Source organism: Cricetulus griseus, assembly GCF_003668045.3.
Source record: "Cricetulus griseus strain 17A/GY chromosome 1 unlocalized genomic scaffold, alternate assembly CriGri-PICRH-1.0 chr1_0, whole genome shotgun sequence".
NCBI lineage: Eukaryota > Metazoa > Chordata > Mammalia > Rodentia > Cricetidae > Cricetulus > Cricetulus griseus.
In genome coordinates, this window is record NW_023276806.1 from 211,856,895 (window position 1) to 211,870,902 (window position 14,008).

The following is a 14,008-nucleotide window of genomic DNA, read 5'->3' on the forward strand; positions in this document are numbered from 1 at the left end:
GGTTTGGAGGGAGGAAATGGAAGGAAGAAATGTAATTATGTTATAATCTCAAAATTTTAAAAATTGTATTTTAAAATAAATTTTATATTTATATTAGTTCTTTGAAAACTGTACAATGTGTTTTGATCATATTCACACCACAACACTTCTCAGATCCACTCCTCCTTTCTGATCTACCTAACTTTGAGTTTTGGTTCCCATCTAAAAACTATTGATGAAGTTTCATCGAAAAATAATATACCTAATTGAAAAGTATAAAGGCGGCAGATGTCTCAGTGGTTAATAGCACAACTGCTCTTCTTGAGGACCCAAGTTCAATGCCCAGCACCCACATGGCAGCTCAAAACTGTCTGTAACTCCAGCTCCAGGGGACCCAATACTCATGGAAAATATCAACTCACTTAAAATAAAAATAAATAGATGTTAAAAAAGAAAAGTATAAGGGAGAAAATAAAACTATGTTAAATACTTTCATATGGAAACCAGCACTTTTGGAAGGATGGTAACTTTTTTGTCATATTTTCATAGTAATATATTCAGGACCCATGCTTTTTGTTTTTTTTTCTTTTTATATCAGCAAGAAAATTATTTTGCATGTCAATACCAGGTCCCTCTCCCTCCCTTCCTCCCCTGTCCCCCCCAATAATGCCCTACCCATCCCTTTCTGCTCCCCAGGAAAGGTGATGCCATGCATAGGGAGTCTTCAAAGTCTGTCATATTTTGGGGGGATAGGGCCTAGGCCAATCCCCTTGTGTCTAGGCTCAGGGAGTATCCCTCCATGTGGGATGGGCTCCTAAAACCGATTCCTATGGTGGCAATAAGTACTGATCCACTACAAGAGGCCCAATAAATATTCAAGGTATCCTCTCTGACACCCACATTCAGGAGTTCTGGAAGCCTTTGTTCATCAGTCCTCCTTCTCTGCATCTGGATTCCAGTTCAGTTCAAGGTTTAGCTGTGGGTGTCTGCTTCTACTTCCACCAGCTGCTGGATGAAGGCTATAAAATGGCATATGGATTAGTCATCAATCTCATTATCAGGAGAGGGCATTTAAGGTAGCCTCTCCTTTGTTGCTTAGATTGTTTGTTGGTGTCATCTTTGTAGCTCTCCAGACATTTCCCTAGTGCCTGATTTCTTTTTAAACTTATAATGTCTCCCTCTATTATATTAACTCTTATCTTGCTTTCTTCTGTTCTTCCCCCAACTCAACCTCCCTGCCCCATTCTGGAATGCCATCAAGCACAGTGGGGCCAATGCATATATGAACTCACCAAAACTGCAGAGGATTAACACAGGTCTGGGCTGGATGGGATCTTATTACTGAGAGAGGAAGTAAACTCAAGACTGTATCCCTAACCCAGAAGCTATACTAAAACAATAACCACTTCCAAATCAAAATTAAATTTCTCCAAAACTGTGAGTCAAAAACCTTTCATATTATAGGTTTGTACCATGTATTGGTCTTAGAAAGTTAATTAATATAAGTCCCTTGAAATAGAATTATTTTTTACGTTCCTGGAAAATGTGACTAAGCTATATTTATATTAATTTCATTACATTATATTAACCTTCTAATTTAATATATGTATGTGTATAAAGGCATCACTATCTTTATATTTGTAGCTAATTTATTTTGGAGCTACAAGGTTATTGTGACATATACCTGTCTCTTCATTGTGTCAGTTACAATACTTGGGTAAGAGTTACAAGATCATACTGTAGGAGGACACTCTTCATAAAATCCAAATGATTTTATTAGGGGACAGTGGCTCAGAAATCTCTGGTTTTTATCCCTTTTGAGATATGTTACTGAATATCAAACTGAATTTTGTGTATTGTATGCAGCGGGACACATTTTCTATTTTATAATTCCATATGGATATTCAATTATCATAGCTCTATTTATTGTAAAGAACCTCCTTTTATTCTCTGAATTATTAATTTGATTTAAAGCAAGTATCTAAATATATATAAGTTTTGAGTTCTTTTTATATTTTTCTTAGTAAGAAGACGGTAGTTTCTTAATAACTGGGGCTTCATGGATGATTACTAATATATATTGCCTCTCTCTTTTCTACAAAGGTGTCATGGCTTATTTTGGCTCTTTGTATTTCCATATAAATTTTTCAATATTTAGTTTCATTGATTTAAAAATTTATCATAAATTCATATATGTTACTTTTTATTAATATGCCTTCACATATATCTATATTTAAACAATTATGCTTCCTTTTTATTGCTTTTTCCACTTGGGAAGAAAAATAAATTGCTCTTCTAAGTGTAATCTGTGTTTCTATTCTCTATTTAATTCATTTACTACCTACATGTGTAAGCGTTTATTCACACACTGCAACTCCTCTAGAATCTTTGTTTTGTAGGTGATTTTTGACTATCTCTAATAAGGCAAATTTTCAGAAATGTTTGAGTAGGCTCAAACTAAATTTATTTTCACCCAATTTGGTATTTCAACAATGTTGGTTTTCCCAACATGTTCATGTATCTGTACATTAGATTAGACTAAAATGCATTCAGCAAGAGTTCTCAGTTGTTACTGTAGCTTTACAAAGCAGAGTTCATGTGCTTTAAGATAGGTTATGTTAGAAATGGAAAATTATAAGTTTAATTTCTTAATCATTAGTTGCTAGTATAGAAAAAATATAGTATATTGCCTTTGCACACTCAGACCTTACTAAAGTCACTAATTGATGAAAGCTGAGGTTTCATTATTAGCTTAGAATTTGCTATAGGTATCATTAAGTCATTTGTGAACGTGTTCTTTATAGATGGTAACTCTTTCTTCCTGTTGCTATTAATGTTTCAGTGTATGGAGACTCCAAAACATTGTTACTTTTAATGAGTGAAAGACAGGATTTCTACTCTATTTCTGGTCATAGATAAAAAGGCATTTGACATCTAATACACAGCATAATGTCTAGGTTAAGCTTTCAGAAATTTCTATGGAAGATTTGAATATTACATTGATAAGTTTTTATTAAAAATTAGTGTTTTATCTCTGTACATATGTGTCTATTGATGTAATTATTGGACTTTTTCTCAATTTGGCTAAATAATGGCATTACATAAGAACATACATATAATTTGATTCTGAAATTATTTTATAAAATATCAGTATGAATCTACAAATAGTTGATACAGTTTACACACAAATACCTTAGTCTAGGGTTTTGTTTTCTAGGTTTTTGGATGATATTTCATTGATAATAAGGGCGGAAGGTGCCCTATTGTTACTCTTAGCTTGGGGTGGATGTTAGGGACCCTAAATTGAATCTCTTTGTACTAAGAGAACCTCATTTCTACTCCTCACTTGTATTCTCTGAAGCCAAATTTGAGATTGTTTTGTTATTTCTAGACTGTGATGAGAACCTGTCTGCACAGCTATCCTGAAACCACATACTGAGCAGCAAATTGAACACCCCTCTATTTCTATTGGTGATAGAAGTCCAGTCTCCCTATTATGGTCTCTATTGGTCTGCTTTGGGGTTTCATGACACTGGAGAAGATAAAAGTCTGCGACCATTGTCACTTGACATGACACCATCACATCATGAAGGTTAGCTCTTTACTTGGCTTTGTTGGTGCAGATAGAAGTCTAATATTTTTCTGTAGTGTTTTGTCTAAGTGACAAGCTTAATGTGCTATGTTACCTTATCTTACAATAAGTTGTTCCTTTCTTGGTTTATTAGTTAGATAAGCTAGCTTTAGCTATAACTTTTTAATGTTTTATATTGATATTTACAAACATTAAGTTTGATCTAAGGCATAGAGAAGTGTAGTTCTATGGTACACATTCTCTTCATCAAAAACTTGTTTGGAGAAACACTGTATTTTCGATGGAAATACAATTCTTTTTAAACATCATGTTTTTCCACTCAAGTAAAAGATATATTAGGCATTCAATATTTTACTTTTATTTTATTGCTGGGTATTGAAAACTCCTGGGCCTAGTGCACACAAAGCAATTTCTTTTTCCAGTGAGCTAAGTTCCCAGCCCAACATTTTATTTGAAGCTATAAACCTATGTGTCTTAATAGTATACCAGATAGTACATTTGACAGTTAATGCCGAATAACACATCTTTGCCTCACCTAGCATAGATAATCTACTAAAATAATGTCATCTTTGTATTTTTCAAGACTTCTTGTTAATATGAGCAGCTTTATAAATTCTCAGAGCTACAAATTCTTACAGTATTATGCTGAGCTATTAAGTTAATTTAAATTGTGCTAAAACTAAGAAAGGAAATATGAGAAGAATATATCCTCCCAGTGAGACTCTTCTACAAGCACCCTTAAATGACTGATCCAAGAATCCTTTGTTAGTCAAAGAGCACACTATTCAAAGAACAGGAAAGCAGAGAGGATAGTAGTCGCTGTTTTTTACTTCAAATGAAGGTGGCACGGCCTATAAACTGTCCAGGAGGCCCTGTGTTAGGAAATGGCTTGCATATGTCACAACATAGATAAGATTTTGCCAGCTTGGTAATTTCAGTCCAGAATTCTCAGACAGCTACTGCACTTAAGATGGGTCGAAATCATGTGAACATGCCAATGTTTGTATTCTTTCAGACCTAGTAAACTCAATGGACTGTCCCTCCAATCGCTAAGTTTTCTCATCTGGAACATATATCTGGGAGAGGAACAAACAAGAGGAGAATCTGGTAAATCAGCTTTTCTACTTCTTGTATATTAAATGACCACTCATTCCTTGTGACTTTTTTTTGTCATACTTCCATTTCCAATCTATTCATTTCACGAAATGAAAGGCAAAAGCAAAATATTGTTACAACTACAGAAAAGTGATATAGATCAAACTCACTCAAAAGAAAGTTGCCTATAAAAATGATCATCTTCCTCCAAGTCTTACATAGTTCTCTGATAAATTATATAAGAACTACACTTTTATTTTGATCATTTTCATTTATATTATTTTAGTATTCTAGATTACATTAGGATATTTTCATGCCAATATATAAGCTAATTTGTGCATATTCCTCCTTTTACCTTGTCAGCTTCCCTTTTTCTATCTGCCCCATTAATCACCTTTGTTCCTCTAGACTGATTTACTTCAACTTTCATGCCATGTGTACACAGTTTACTTATGTATCTACATAAAATCTACAACCTCCAAATGAGAAAAAAATGTGACATTTTCCAGAGACTGATTTAATTTTCCTCGTAAGATTATCTTCAGTTTTATCTATTGTCCTACAAACAGCATATCTTCATTTGTTTTTAAATGGAAGTTCTTGTCCTGCATGGCATTGTGTATATGAACCAGATTTCCTTCATCCACTATTCATTGATAGACACCTCTGCTGGTGTCATAAGTTGGATATTTTGAAAAGTGCCGAAGTCAACATTTATATACAGGTATCTCACGGACATGTTGATTTGGAATCTTTGGGATGATAAGGTTGGTTCATTGCTACTTTCTTGAGGAACAGTCATAGTGGATAGATGAATTCACATTCCTAGTATTAGTGGATAAACATTCCCCTTTGTCTGTGTCCTCATCAATATCAGTTATATTCTTGATGACTGCCGTTGTAACCAATGGATCTCCATGGGAGAGGGAAAAGGACAGATTTTGTGAGTCGACTGGGAGCAGGTGAGGATGTGAGTGAGAAGACCAGGTGAAAAGGGCAGGGCTGATAGTATTCATGGAGAGAAAGCAGGAGGTAAAGGCAGCTGGAATGGAGTGGAATTTGAAGGATGATACAGAAACCTAGTACAATGAAAACTTCCTAAACTATATGAAAACGATGCAAATGAGGTCTCCTAACAAGGGACACAGAGTCTAAACTGGCCATCTCTTGTCTCATAAAAGACTTGCAGTACTGAGACTGTTACATTCCATTGAATTATTGGCCAAAAGGGTCACATGAAGATACGCAAACAACTCAGGCTGTTGCTAAGGCAATTAGTTGCTTTTTATATACTGACAGTGATGAGTAAGGCCTGATTGTCCAAAAAAGAAAAAATACCACCACCACCACCAACAAACACCTACACTCATTGAGCATGAATAGATCAAGCTGGTGCCTTCATGGAGCCTTCACCTCTACACTATATTGTCTTTGGTGTGAGAAGATATTTTGCAAGAAACCAAAAGAGAATTGTAAACACCAACCCTGACACAAAACCTTTGACCTACCTTTAATCTGTCCTATCTACAAGACATGCTAGGGCAATGGTGGCACAGAACTTGTGGGAGTAGCCAATCAATGTCTGATTTGACTTGATGCCCACTCCAAAAGATTGAACTCTTTCCTAACACTGCTTGGGTGACCAGGACCCAGAGACTGAACAGCCTAAAGACCTACAGTAAAGCCAAACATGAATGGTCTAAAAAAAACTATCAATAAAGTGACTCTTAATGATATTCAGTTATACTCATAAATCTGTGCCTTATTCAGCCATCATCAACAAGTCTTCTTCTTTCCCAGTTTGGGACAGATGCAGAGATATACATCCAAATAATAAAAATGGAGAGAATCCTTGGAACACACAACTCTAAATGGGATGTTTCCATTAAATCCTTCCCCCTCAGAGCTCAGGGAACTCCATGGAGGAGGAGAAGGCAGAAAGACACCAGGTGAACAAGGCACTTTGAATCAACTACAAAACATTCATATTAACTAACATAGACAGAAGCAGCAAGTACAGGGCCACGTCCTCTGTGTATATATTATAGCTTACAAATTAGTATTTTTATGAGACTTGAGTGTATAAATGAGTGGGCTTCTGATTCTTTTCTCTGCTCTTGGGGCTCTTTTATCTCTGGTGAGTTGCCTTGTCCAGTCTCCATGAGATGGTTTTTGTTTATATCTTATTATATTTTATTTTGTTATGTTTGGTATCTCTTAGAATTCTGTTTATTTCTAATGAGAGACAGAAAGGGAATATATCTGGAGGGGAGGGCGGGTGGGGAGGAACTTGGAGTAGTGGAGGGAGGGGGGAACTATAAGCAAGACATGTTTATGTGAGAAAAGTCTATTTTCAATAAAAGGAAAAATGGAAAATTTTGACTATTTTAATAAAAACTCATATAAAAGCATGAATAGGACATGATTTCATCATCATCATGCCATTGCATAATAGCATGCTCATCTCTGTCATATGTAGATCTGTTTATGTGTAAAATTGTCACTTTCTGCCATCTTTTCCTCAGACAGTAGGAAAAAATTTTTGCTGATAACCCTATTTTATTTTGACATATAGATATTATTTTTAAATCGCTGTGAGGTTAATTATCATCAAAAACAATCATTAAAAAATTCAAACGGTTCACTTTTGCCAGCTCTTGCCCACCATGTACTATTTATGTCTCCTGTAGAGGCAGTACAGTAGTTTAGAGACTTAGAGACTCTTTTCTTAGAAACTCTTCTTTGTGAAATGTTCTGTTTTTTTTTTTTTTTTTGAAATTTTCAATCTGTTGGTAGAATATTAAATTTTCAAAGAACAATTTCGTTAGTATTTAACACCCATTTTCTGTTTTGGGGTTGCTGTGCTCATGTGATACCGAATACTCCTAAATACTGAGGGTTTAATGATCACTTCCTGCAGATTGTGATCAGCTTCAGAATCCCTTTGGAGAAAAGCTGTTCCTGTCTGTCAATGGACTCTTCTCGTGGGAAACACTAGAGGTGACTATACTTAGGCTAAATATCCTGATTAGCGAAACTCATTTTCATAAGGCTTCAGTATGGATTTTGAACCATCAGTTTGCTAAGGAAAACACATGAGGCCTCTCTTGCTTTATTGTTGGCTTAGATGTTATGCAATTATGTTTCCCAGAACATTGCCCACAGAAAAAGCAATCTTTTAGTTCCAGACATTTAAATTTTTATCATGGACACAAATTATGTTGTTAAAAAGATATAGTCCTGACCAGTACAGATTAGGTATTTTATACAATTATTAATAAATCTCTGATTTGACATCGTCTTAAGATATATTGAAACCATATTCTGTATAGAATCCAAGTGTTATCAGTTTCCACTGAGCCATCATTGCAAAGAGTAAAAAATGACTCATGTAACCTCACAAGCATAGCAACAGACTTCCCAGCCTCCTGCAATGTGTTGGTATCTTCCTTGTACAAATAAAGGTTGTATGGAGCTCAGAGGATGGAGCTGGCCACTATAACTAACCATAGAGGCCTGGAGGTCTGTACAGACAGACAGGAAGTAAGGTGGCTGGGTGGAAACAGAAAATGTGACAGCTGGACAGAGACAGGAAGTAAGATGGTGGGGCAGAGAGAAGAAATAGCAGGAAGAAACAGGAACTCACTCTCTCTTCTGCTGAGAAGCAAATGAGGTAAAGGTGGCTTTCGCTTGCTCCTTCTTCTCCCTGATCTCTGAGCATTTTCCTCTACTTCTGACTCCAGACTTTTATTATTTAGACCTATTATGAACTCCATTTACACTGCAAGTATCATGTCTTCAGTGTACTCCTTTCTACTGAGATCTTTGGTGAAGTATTCTACATATGTCTGACTTCCTAACTGTAGTTATGCTGTCACACAAGGGATTATCAGCTGACCGACTCAGCCATCAGCATATTTTACTCTATTTGCCTCACCAAACATAATTTCTTTGAAGGATCAGGTTTTCCATCTGATCCCTGCTCCTCTTACTCATGTGGCTATTCTGGGCCCTTATAATGCTGGAGCTCATAACACATCTACCATAGCAAAAGAAAAAAATGAATCCTCTTTTTATTCCTCACATTTAGAGGGATTTTAAAATAACATTTTAAAAATTGTTATGGGCTATTTAAATGAATATTTCAGCTGTGTAATTATGCTCATCTATTCTTTTGATTGAAACACATGTTGTTGTAAAGAGAAACATGACTGTAAATGCATTTTGTGAATTAGTCACCTTGACAATGTTAGTGTTGCCTAGCCATTTTCTGAGAGATGTCTGGAGTGATTCTTTAGACAGTGGGAACATGGCTCTTGCTTTCACATTGAAACTATATTTATAGCTGTGAATAGTGATACACAGTGTAGGAAGAGGAGAGATGAATGGCTGTTTCCTCCTGTACGTAAGGCACTTTAGAATATGGATGTGCTTACACTTGCCTCAGAGTTTAGTGAAGTCATTATGAGCTTCGATCATTTTGCTGTTCTAATGTATCTCCTAATCAAGTCAAGAATGAGATAGCCTTTCATTTTGTTGGCCTTACAGGCTGATGTCCCCACAGCAAAACAAATTTCTTCTTAACTAGGAGAACAAAAGCAGCCAGCCAGAGCACCACATACAAATGAATGTCATCAAGGTCACAGTCCCACAAGCTTCAGAATTGGCAATTCATTTTAGCCTCAGTTAAAAGAGCAATATTCAGAAGAGGACATACACTGTGTAAGTGATGAAGAATGCAGAAGGCAGACTCTGCAGCTCTGCCTCTCCAGTCTCTCCACATCAGCTACCCTTGCCTTCCCGACCTCCTGTTTGTTATAATCTCAAGATTATTTGTGGAACCGACTGATTTACTTTCTCCTCTTTGTTTAGCATTCAGACTAAACCTTTGAATTATGGTGAGGAGCTTTTCTCCTGAACTCCCTCTTAGGGGTCACTGGCTGACGTTACTCTGTGTGTGTGTGTGTGTGTGTGTGTGTGTGTGTGTGTGTGTGTGTGTGTGTGTGTGTCTTGCCTTGTGACCAAATCTGTGAAGACAGACACCATGGCAGCATGTAGTAGGTTCCTGATGAATGTTTACTGATGATTCTGGATTCAGTACCAGCGAAAAGTTACATTTTTTTATTACAGAATTTCACTGTTCCACAGCTGTTTCTCATCCATTTCTGTCACACTAAATCACCCAGCCACATTCCTCAAGGCTTTGGCTGAGCCGCATCCTGATTATAAATTAGACATCTCTGGAAAATTGTGTTAAACTTTTTCATGATAATAGTCATCTGAGGATGGAGAGGAGGAAGGCTTGTGCTGCTGATGTTATGTGACAGTGAATACAGCTTTGTCAATATAAATCCAACTTACCTAACTGGAAATGTCATACTCAGTTGGCAGAAAGGCTGAGCCAGCATTGTACATTGCTAACGTCTTTCCTAGACCTATCTAAACATATATGCGTGCGCGCACACACACACACACACACACACACACACACACACACACTAAATCCAATTGAAAGAATTATACAAACATGAATTATACAAAATGAATTAAATATCTTCTATTTCTAACTGAATATAGGGGATCCTGTTTCCATTTCCCAAAAACAAATGGCAACCAGTTAAAGAGACCAAAACAAGCATAAAAAGAGCTCTTTAGAGTATCTACAGTCACAAGAAGATCTTAACAACTACTTACATTTTTGCTGTCATATTAAAACTATGCCACTCAGAGGACAGGGATAGTCAACCCCCTCTCAAGCTCCTACTGTGCACATGCTTTGGACTTCTTCCGTCTTACTCCATGTATGAACTCATATCAATTACTAATATTAAGCAGTGTCAGGATGGATGGGTAACATCTTCATTGCAAACTCCCTAGTGGCAAATGCATGCATTCTTCTCGTTGGCTCCGATAACTGGGAAACTCACCCAGAATGAGACTGTTCATTCAGTTGTTCCCAAACAAACAGTGTTGACTGTTCTCCTTAAAGAAAACTCTTTCTCAGCTGTGACATCTTCCTATTGATATGTCAAACCTTATAAATCATCAGTTCCTTACCTGAGGTTCATGGAGGAACTCGAGGAAATATATGCTCCTGAATTGGGAATTACTGACATTTTTCATTTCCATAAACCTCTATTGAGATTTAGTATTTCATTCAAGTGTTAATGTAAGTATACTCCAAAACAGTCTTAATAGCCTTTATGATTCTGCAACTGTAGAAGAAATGATTTTCAATCACAATATAGTTATATTTGCTCGTTAGTTATCCTTTACATTCATAGTGGCTTTAAATAACTTGAAGTTTGTTCCAGTTACTAGACAATACAATATTTGCCCTCTTAAAAATGTTAATAGAAATTAGATACCATCCCATAGGCAGGTCTGCTTACACATGTGTTCAGTAACTCACAAAATAACTCCAGGTGTTTACAGCAGTGATTCAAGTATCTATGTTTTTTCCATTATTTCCAGACTACAAATATTTATTAGTTAATATATAGTGAGGGAGATATGATGGCTATTCTTGATTGCCAATTGACTATTCCTGGAATGAACTACAATCTAGAAATGGAGGACAATACAGAAATATGGTTTGAAGTGTAAATCTACTTCTAGTATAGACCTTTGAGGTAGGAAGACACACACCTTTGACCCAGATCTTGAGGCAAGAAGATACATTTTTAATACTGGAGATACCTTCTACTGGAAATCTATATAAGGGCATAGAAAAGGAAGCTTTTACTCTGCCTACTTACCCTTGTTTTAATAGCACACCCATTCTTTTTTTTTGGCATTGAAGCCTAATTCTTCAGGATTCCAGCATTTAAAGAAGACCAGCTGAGATATCCAGCCTACTGGGACTGAGCAACTACTAGATTATTGAACTTTCTATTCACTGTACTGCAGCTTGTATGTCATTCAAATAAATTCTACACCATATAGGAAATAATATATATATAATATATATAATATATATATATATATATATATGATTTATTTATGGAGATAGATAGATAGATAGATAGATAGATAGATAGATAGATAGACAGATAGATAGATAGAATTACAGAAATACATAGATGGAGAGATGGAGAGACAGAAGGAAGTCCAAACCAGGAATTTTGTGATTCTAGAGAAATCTGACAAATACAGAAAGCAAAGACCATCCTATAGTCAATATTATTACTTTGGCTAACCTAAAACAGAGTGTTCAAAGATATCTTTTGTAAAATAAAATGTAATTTAATTTTCAACTTGTTTGACAATGCACTATAAGGATAGATGTATTGTATCATAAAGTTTTGAGCATTTTGTTAACTTTTTTGGTATGATACAAAACTCTCAATGGATATTTGGTTCCAGCACTAGAATATAATAAATATGAAAAAACAAGTTTAGATTTCTCAAGTCACAAACAGCCGGGATCATTGCTAAATAACTTTTTTCTTTGTATCCCCTGATCAACTGGTTTCTTTAGCTAAGTGTTAGTAAGTGGTCAAAGAATTCTGTGAAGATTGCATTAAGTGATGACTTTATAGACTCCACCTTGAAAAGAGAGAAATGCCCTCTGAAGAGTTCAAAAACAAGGGAGAATGTGAAATGATCAAAATAGATAACTGTACTTAAGCTCAGTTTGGCTTGTAGACAAGAGACATGTTCTTTGCCAAAATGAGTCAAATAAATTCAACTTTGAGGTAGAAATGGAGTTTTTAATTATCATTTATATTGATTACAAGTATACGAGTACTTATTCTTGGATATTCATTTTCAAGGTATCTCTACCACAATTATATTTGGAATTTTCCCTTTAAAAGATATTTATTCAAGCTGAGTCTTTCAGCTAAACTTAACACTCTTAGAAATAGTCCCATGCTCTATAAAAGTGGATTGGTGGTCAATTGACTGAAACAGAAACTTTGATTATAATGCCATTGATTATTTACTATCAGACTTAATAGCAAAGAATACACTATAAGTAGATTTTTGTCACACCATCTGGACATGATAGTCCTGTGTAGGTGTTACCTTGAAAACGAACTTTGCCATAAGTACACGGAAAGACAATTTATCTGAGACAATAAAATTCTAGAAGAACATTGGAATTACACATTATTTCTGTGACAAAATTGCTTTCATGAGCTCCAAAATCTATCATACTCCATTTCCTATCACACTAAATTGCCATAAGTTTTCATGGTAGGTAAGCCCTTACCTATATACTTCTTAAAAAATTCCCATGACAGGGTCCAGGTCATCAAGAATTTTATTACAGCTTTCATTATATGCCATAGACAATAAATTGAACTCACTGCAAATTTTAAATTCAGGCCTTGGTTTCTGCCTTACCAATTGGCCATGCTCCCAAATTTCCATAGTTTCTTAAGAGAATGCTGTCAAGTGGGGACCAAGTGTTCAAACATAGAACCCATGGGACATCCCTTTCTTCTGAATGATAAATAACACTGTAGTTTAAGTGGTAACAGTTTGGTTCATTTATATTCATTTCTCAATGAAAAGAATGAATACTTGTAAATCATAAGTGAATGTGTCACCAACCTGGAGTTTAAATTTCAAGCTAAAATTTTCATTGGTGAGCATTGTTCCTGAAATCCTAGAAATTAATAAGCTATGAATACAGCATGCATTTTTTATTTAGAAATTATTTAATTTATTTTTTTATTATTTTTAAATCAGTAACAAGCTTGCTTCACATGTCAATCCCAGCTCCCTCTCCCTCCCCTACTCCCCTGTCCCTCCCACCAACCCATCCAAGTCCATAGTGCACTCCCCCTTCTGGTCTCCAGGGAGGGTGAGGCTCTCCACGGGGGATCTCCTAAGTCTGCCATATCATCCTTCATCTATGTGTCCAGACTGAGAGAGCATCCCTCCATGTGAAATGGGCTCCCAAAGTCCATTTGTGTCCTAGAGATAAATACTGGTCTTCCACCTGAGGCCCCATAGATTGCAGAGGTCCTCTCATGACACCCATGCTCAGAGGGTCTGGATAAGTCCCATGCTGGCCTCTCAGACATCAGCCTGGGGTCCCTGAGCTCCCCCTTGTTCAGTTCAGCTGTTTCTGTGGGTTTCACCAGACATGTTTTGACCCCATTGCTCATCACTGCTCCCTCTCTGCAACTGGGTTCCTGGAATTCAGTTCAGTGTTCAGCTATGGGTGTCTCCCTCTGCTTCTATCAACCACTGGATGAATGCTCTAGGATGGCATATAAAGTAGTCATCAATATCATTATCAAGGAAAGGCATTTAAGGTAGCCTCTATTGCTTAGATTTCCAGTTGGTGTCATCCTTGTAGATCTCTGGAAATCTCCCTAGTGCCAGATT

General features: G+C 36.2%; 1 long non-coding RNA gene across 4 annotated transcripts; it reads left to right on the forward strand.

Moving 5' to 3' along the window:
• Positions 1 to 1,097: 1,097 nt before the first annotated feature.
• Positions 1,098 to 13,789, forward strand: LOC103164268. 4 transcript variants are annotated; one of them, XR_004772025.1, is made up of 5 exons: positions 1,098 to 3,571; positions 4,587 to 4,678; positions 7,587 to 7,666; positions 9,255 to 9,388; positions 11,469 to 13,789. It is a non-coding gene; the product is annotated as an endogenous retrovirus group K member 5 Gag polyprotein (long non-coding RNA). The 4 variants fall into 4 exon arrangements; XR_004772026.1 differs by lacking the exon at positions 9,255 to 9,388; XR_004772024.1 differs by lacking the exon at positions 11,469 to 13,789 and having other exon boundaries at positions 9,215 to 10,930.
• Positions 13,790 to 14,008: the final 219 nt, after the last annotated feature.